Raw genomic sequence first — 8,142 nt, forward strand, 5'->3', positions numbered from 1 at the left:
TGAGGGATCACTTTGTAGTAGCTTCCAGTGTTTCCTCACTATGGATGCTACTTGTGTGCTCGTGTCACAGTAAGTGGAGATGAAGGGTATTCTTTCACCTTTATTTTCAGATTGTGTGGGTGTTAGTAGTTCATTTCTACTTTTGTGTTCCAACCTATTTTTATTGTCAAGGAGTACCCTGTTGGGGTATCCACGACGTTTAAATCTGGATAGCATCAACGTGGTGTTTTTTTGTAATTTGTGCTCATCACTGGCTATTCGTTTCACTCTATAGAGTTGGCTGAGGGGTAGAGAATGCAGCATAGGGCGTGGGTGATTACTGTCAAAACGAAGAATGGTATTTCTGTCAGTGGGTTTGTAAAAAACATCGGTTGTGAGACCTTGATGCGTATTCTCGACGAGTACGTCTAGAAATTGGAGGTTCTGATTAGAGTGTACCATGGTGAATTTAATATCACTGTCCACTGTATTGAGGTATTGGTGGAAGTCAGTCAATTGTTGTGTATCACCGGTCCACAGGAGGAAGACATCGTCTATGTATCGCCACCACCCCGTGACATGCTGGAAGTGGTGGGACACATAGACGAAGTCCTCCTCCAGCGTGGTCATGACGATATTGGCGTATGTGGGGGCCATGTTGGCCCCCATAGCCACGCCCCTAAGTTGTACATAAAAGTCACTGCCATATAAGAAATAATTATTGAATAGTATCAATCTTAAGAGATCCAAAATGAAAAAATTTTCGGATTGCTTGAAGTTAGATCTCTGTAGTTGTTTCTCCACACACTTAAGACCCATCTCATGGTTGATAGACGTATATAACGATACTACATCAAAAGAAACAAGAGTAAGTTTTTTCGGGTCACAAGATTGTGTCTGTTTTAGTTTACACAGAAAGTCGGTGGTGTCACGTATATGTGATTGTCCCCTGGTAGATAGTTCCCTCAGTGCCTGATCTAAAAAGATGGCTATATTTGATAAGATAGATCCCCTTCCGGACACTATTGGTCTCCCTGGGGGTTGTTCAAGACTTTTATGTATCTTGGGGAGGGTATATATGATGGGGGTACGAGGATGCATGACAGTTAGAAATTTGTGCATGTTCTCACTAATGATCCCTGTGTTCACAGCTGTGTCTAGGATCTGTGCGATGCGTCGTCCCAATTCAAATTTGGGGTCAATTGAGACACGTTTATACACCGTAGTGTCGTCTAATTGTCGACGAATCTCGGCGTTGTACATCGACGTGTCCATGACCACTACCGCTCCGCCCTTGTCGGCGGGGCGGATCGTGATGTCACTGTCACGTGCAAGTTGTCCCAACGCTCGGATTTCCTCAGAGTTGAGGTTAGTGTGTGTTAACTTGTCACTTTTGGTCTGTCGTAGTAAGTTTATGTCATGTTGTACTGCGTCCTTAAACGCTATGATGGCTGGGATCTCTGTATTGGGAGAGAAGTTACTTTTGTTCGTTAAACCAAACTGTCTTGGGTCAAGATTGGTGTGGACCTTAGGGGTGGTTGGATTGTCATGGAACCAGTGTTTAAGACATATATTACGGTACAATCTATGCAGGTCAACATCTAATTGAAACCAATCAGTATTAGTGCATGGGCAAAAACTTAAACCTTTTTCTAATACAGACAGTTCACTCACATTCAGCTGTTTTGAGGAAATGTTGACCACCACCGGTTTCACTTCCTCTTGTTCGCCGTTCTCAGTGGTAAAGTTCTGTTCTTTACTACTTTGTTTTTTTCTCCACTGGTAGTGGCGTCGCCCCCCCCTCCTGGTGGGTCGTCTTTGTCCGGGTTGTCCCCTAAAAAAGACTCGCCTGATGTTGATGACTTTAAAGTGGAGAGCAAGTCGTCACGTTGTGCTTTCATGGTCGGGCTGCGTTTTTTCTTTCTCATAGAAACTTCCTTAGGTGTGGTTCCCATAGTGACAGAGTGTATGCCTTGCCAGGTATAGATTCTGCCGAATGTGAGTGAACTGTCTGTATTAGAAAAATTTGAATTGGGACGACGCATCGCACAGATCCTAGACACAGCTGTGAACACAGGGATCATTAGTGAGAACATGCACAAATTTCTAACTGTCATGCATCCTCGTACCCCCATCATATATACCCTCCCCAAGATACATAAAAGTCTTGAACAACCCCCAGGGAGACCAATAGTGTCCGGAAGGGGATCTATCTTATCAAATATAGCCATCTTTTTAGATCAGGCACTGAGGGAACTATCTACCAGGGGACAATCACATATACGTGACACCACCGACTTTCTGTGTAAACTAAAACAGACACAATCTTGTGACCCGAAAAAACTTACTCTTGTTTCTTTTGATGTAGTATCGTTATATACGTCTATCAACCATGAGATGGGTCTTAAGTGTGTGGAGAAACAACTACAGAGATCTAACTTCAAGCAATCCGAAAATTTTTTCATTTTGGATCTCTTAAGATTGATACTATTCAATAATTATTTCTTATATGGCAGTGACTTTTATGTACAACTTAGGGGCGTGGCTATGGGGGCCAACATGGCCCCCACATACGCCAATATCGTCATGACCACGCTGGAGGAGGACTTCGTCTATGTGTCCCACCACTTCCAGCATGTCACGGGGTGGTGGCGATACATAGACGATGTCTTCCTCCTGTGGACCGGTGATACACAACAATTGACTGACTTCCACCAATACCTCAATACAGTGGACAGTGATATTAAATTCACCATGGTACACTCTAATCAGAACCTCCAATTTCTAGACGTACTCGTCGAGAATACGCATCAAGGTCTCACAACCGATGTTTTTTACAAACCCACTGACAGAAATACCATTCTTCGTTTTGACAGTAATCACCCACGCCCTATGCTGCATTCTCTACCCCTCAGCCAACTCTATAGAGTGAAACGAATAGCCAGTGATGAGCACAAATTACAAAAAAACACCACGTTGATGCTATCCAGATTTAAACGTCGTGGATACCCCAACAGGGTACTCCTTGACAATAAAAATAGGTTGGAACACAAAAGTAGAAATGAACTACTAACACCCACACAATCTGAAAATAAAGGTGAAAGAATACCCTTCATCTCCACTTACTGTGACACGAGCACACAAGTAGCATCCATAGTGAGGAAACACTGGAAGCTACTACAAAGTGATCCCTCAAGAGTGCCAGCACTACAGAATCCCCCAATACTCTCATATAGAAGGGCTAGAAATATTAGAGACAGAGTAGTGAAGACCGACATAGGCCCATCCAAAACACCAATACAAAGGGGCCTACTGGGCCCTATTCGAAAAGGGTGTTTTCCATGTCGCACATGCATTAACTGTTCCTATGTCGTCAAAGGTGACACGTTTACCCACAAAGAGATACGGTATAAAATACACCATTATCTTGACTGCAATAGTGACTTCGTGATTTATTTACTGAGCTGCCCATGTGACTTGAAATACGTGGGGGAGACCACACTTGACTTCAAGACGCGATTCACGCAACATAGGTATACCATCCGCAAAAAGAAAAAAGACCTACCAGTCAGCCGACATTTCACAGAGGCAGGGCATAAAGAGAGTGACTTGAAATGTATGATTATAGATCACATCCCCCCATTGAGAAGAGGTGGCAATCGAGAAGCCATACTCAGGAGATGCGAATTACGATGGATACAGAGACTGGGGACTTTACAACCCCAAGGTTTAAATGTGGAATATAACTTGAGTGGTCTCATTTAATGACACCCTTCTGTAGGACTGACGTGTATGAGAGTGTTCTCTAATAGGGATCATCCTGAGATTCGGTGTGTAGCCCTCCTGGGACTCCATACTGTAGGTTAAAGTATAGTAAGGGGAAATACCCCTGCCAGTAAGGATTCAGACCCCATAGGTTTAAATATTGATAATATTGTAACATAACAATTTATTTTACTTATCTATGCATTTACTTATGTACTTATTTGTTTACTTTTCCAGATATACTGGGTAATTTTTGACCCTCATTGGCTGGATCACCAACCCCCGTACAGTCTCGTGCCTTCCTCCTCAGTCGCCTCCAACATACCGCAGACACATCACCGATATAGTCACAGTCTTTGCTTAGCCTCGACAGGCATGCTTTATTATTTCTCTATATGACAGACACTGAAAACGAGTGGTCGCAACCTACAGGGAGAATTCCAGAGGCTTGTACCTCAGAGTGTACCCACTACTCCAGCAATACCAGGTATGACGCTGGGACGGGATAACTGTGGTCCATTCATTGGATACCGTGACCTGCCCCAATGATCTGAGCAGGGCAGCATGAGTGGTGTTTCACTACTTATTGCAGCCCCTATGCCCCTGGTTATGGAGGGGCACAGTACTGTACATAACCCAATATGGGAGCTGACCATGTCTGTACATAGTTTTTGTTTCTTTTTTTCCCTTACCCAATATGGCGCCCGACATCGCAAGAGTAAGCGCACATGCGCCAAAGTCACGTGAACGGAGCTTACTCACGTGACTATGACGACTTCCGGTGACGCGGTTTTGATCATCATCAAGACACCTCCGGCGATCCGCCCCTTCTTCTTTTGAACTGATGATTGGAAGGCTGAGACTGGGGGCGGTCCTACAACCGATGTGGAGGCATTACCTGTCTTTAAATTGTACTATTCACTTGTTTAACACAATAATTTCAATGTACACATTATACCACTAAGGATCGATGATGTATGTGTATCACGTGTAAAGGCACTAACACAATTTATGTAAATTTGCAAATGATTGTTTAAGTCCGCCCACGGACCAATGAGATGTAATGTTGGCCCTTATAAGTTTGCATACTGGCCATGTATACTATGCTTGATAAAGGCTCTGCAAGAGCTGAAACGTTGCACATGGAATAAAGACACCCCCCACTATTTTACTACTACTTTGGAGTGCTGCCTGTTTTTGGAAAGACTATCTATCTATCTATCTATCTATCTATCTCCTATCTATCTATCTATCTATCTCCTATCTATCTATCTATCTATCTATCTATCTCCTATCTATCTATTTATCTCCTATCTATCTATCTATCTATCTATCTCCTATCATATCTATCTATCTCCTATCTATCTATCTATCTCCTATCTATCTATCTATCTATCTATCTATCTATCTATCCATCTATCTCCTATCTCCTATCTATCTATCTATCTATCTATCTATCTATCTATCTATCTATCTATCTCCTATCTATCTATCTATCTATCTCCTATCTATCTATCTATCTCCTATCTATCTATCTATCTCCTATCTATCTATCTATCTATCTATCTATCTATCTAAAATTGTAGAGTTGGAAAGTTCAAGCAGCACACATAAATCAAATTAAATTCGGCGGGTGCAAGCTATCAGGACTGGGTGTAGGTCCTCCATTGGTATAAAATTTGAAAATAAGCAGCACTCCAACATCCAGTAAAGGTGAAAAAAAGTGGTTTTCTTTTTATTCCATGTGTAGCAACGTTTCAGCCCGTGAGAGCCTTTGTCAAGCTTGACAAAGGCTCTCACGGGCTGAAACGTTGCTACACATGGAATAAAAAGAAAACCACTTTTTTTCACCTTTACTGGATGTTGGAGTGCTGCTTATTTTCAAATTTTATATCTATCTATCTATCTATCTATCTCCTATCTATCTATCTATCTATCTCCTATCTATCTATCTATCTATCTATCTTCTATCTATCTATCTATCTATCTATCTATCTATCTATCTCCTATCTATCTATCTATCTATCTATCTATCTATCTCCTATCTATCTATATATCTATCTATCTCCTATCTATCTATCTATCTATCTATCTATCTATCTATCTATCTCCTATCTATCTATATATCTAACTATCTATCTATCTATCTCCTATCTATCTCCTATCTATCTATCTCCTATCTATCTATCTATCTATCTATCTATCTATCTATCTATCTATCTATCATCCATCTATCTATCTATCTATCTATCTATCTATCTCCTATCTATCTATATATCTATCTATCTCCTATCTATCTATCTATCTATCTCCTATCTATCTATCTATCTATCTATCTATATGTCTATCTATCTATCTATCTATTTATCTCCTATCTATCTATCTATCTCCTATCTATCTATCTCCTATCTATCTATCTATCTATCTATCTATCTCCTATCTATCTATCTATCTATCTATCTATCTATCTCCTATCTATCTATCTATCTATCTATCTATCTCCTATCTATCTATCTATCTATCTATCTCCTATCTATCTATCTATCTATCTATCTATCTATCTATCTATCTCCTATCTATCTATCTCCTATCTATCTATCTCCTATCTATCTATCTATCTATCTATCTCCTATCTATCTATCTATCTCCTATCTATCTATCTATCTATCTATCTATCTATCTCCTATCTATCTATCTATCTATCTATCTATCTATCTCCTATCTATCTCATATCTATCTATATATCTAACTATCTATCTATTATCTATCTATCTATCTCCTATCTATCTATCTATCTATCTATCTATCTCCTATCTATCTATATATCTATCTATCTATCTCCTATCTATCTATCTATCTCCTATCTATCTCATATCTATCTATATATCTAACTATCTATCTATCTCCTATCTATCTATATATCTATCTATCTATCTCCTATCTATCTATCTATCTCCTATCTATCTATCTATCTATCTATCTCCTATCTATCTATCTATCTATCTATCTATCTCCTATCTATCTATATATCTATCTATCTCCTATCTATCTATCTATCTATCTCCTATCTATCTATCTATCTATCTATATGTCTATCTATCTATCTATCTATCTATCTATTTATCTCCTATCTATCTATCTATCTATCTCCTATCTATCTATCTCCTATCTATCTATCTATCTATCTATCTATCTATCTATCTATCTATCTCCTATCTCCTATCTATCTATCTCCTATCTATCTATCTATATATCTATCTATCTATCTCTCTATCTATCTCCTATCTATCTATCTATCTATCTCCTATCTATCTATCTATCTATCTATCTATCTATCTCATATATATCTATCTCCTATCTATCTATCTATCTATCTATCTATCTTCTATCTATCTATCTCCTATCTATCTATATATCTATCTATCAGTATATCTATCTATCTTCTATCTATCTCCTATCTATCTATCCATCTCCTATCTATCTATCTATCTATCTATCTATCTATATATCTATCTATCGCCTATCTATCTATCTATCTATCTATCTATCTCCTATCTATCTATCTATCTATCTCCTATCTATCTATCTATCTATCTATCTCCTATCTATCTATCTATCTATCTATCTATCTCCTATCTATCTATCTATCTATCTATCTCCTATCTATCTATCTATCTATCTCCTATCTATCTATCTATCTATCTATCTCATATCTATCTATATATCTAACTATCTATCTATCTCCTATCTATCTATCTATCTATCTATCTATCTATCTATCTCCTATCTCCTATCTATCTATCTATCTATCTATCTCCTATCTCCTATCTATCTATCTATCTATCTCCTATCTATCTATCTATCTATCTATATATCTATCTATCTATCTATCTCCTATCTATCTATCTATCTATCTCCTATCTATCTATCTATCTATCTATCTATCTATCTCCTATCTATCTATCTATCTATCTATCTCATATATATCTATCTCCTATCTATCTATCTATCTATCTTCTATCTATCTATCTCCTATCTATCTATATATCTATCTATCTGTATATCTATCTATCTTCTATCTATCTCCTATCTATCTATCTATCTATCTATCTATCTATCAATCTATCTATCTCCTATCTATCTATCTATCTATCTATCTATCTCCTATCTATCTATCTATCTATCTATCTATCTATCTTCTATCTATCTCCTATCTATCTATCTATCTATCTATCTCCTATCTATCTATCTATCTATCTATCTATCTATCTATCTATCTATATATCTATCTATCTATCTATCTCCTATCTATCTATCTATCTATCTATCTATCTATCTCCTATCTATCTATCTATCTATCTATCTCATATATATCTATCTCCTATCTATCTATCTATC

The sequence above is a fragment of the Engystomops pustulosus genome, chromosome 9, assembly GCF_040894005.1.
Source record: "Engystomops pustulosus chromosome 9, aEngPut4.maternal, whole genome shotgun sequence".
In the NCBI taxonomy this organism is placed as follows: domain Eukaryota; kingdom Metazoa; phylum Chordata; class Amphibia; order Anura; family Leptodactylidae; genus Engystomops; species Engystomops pustulosus.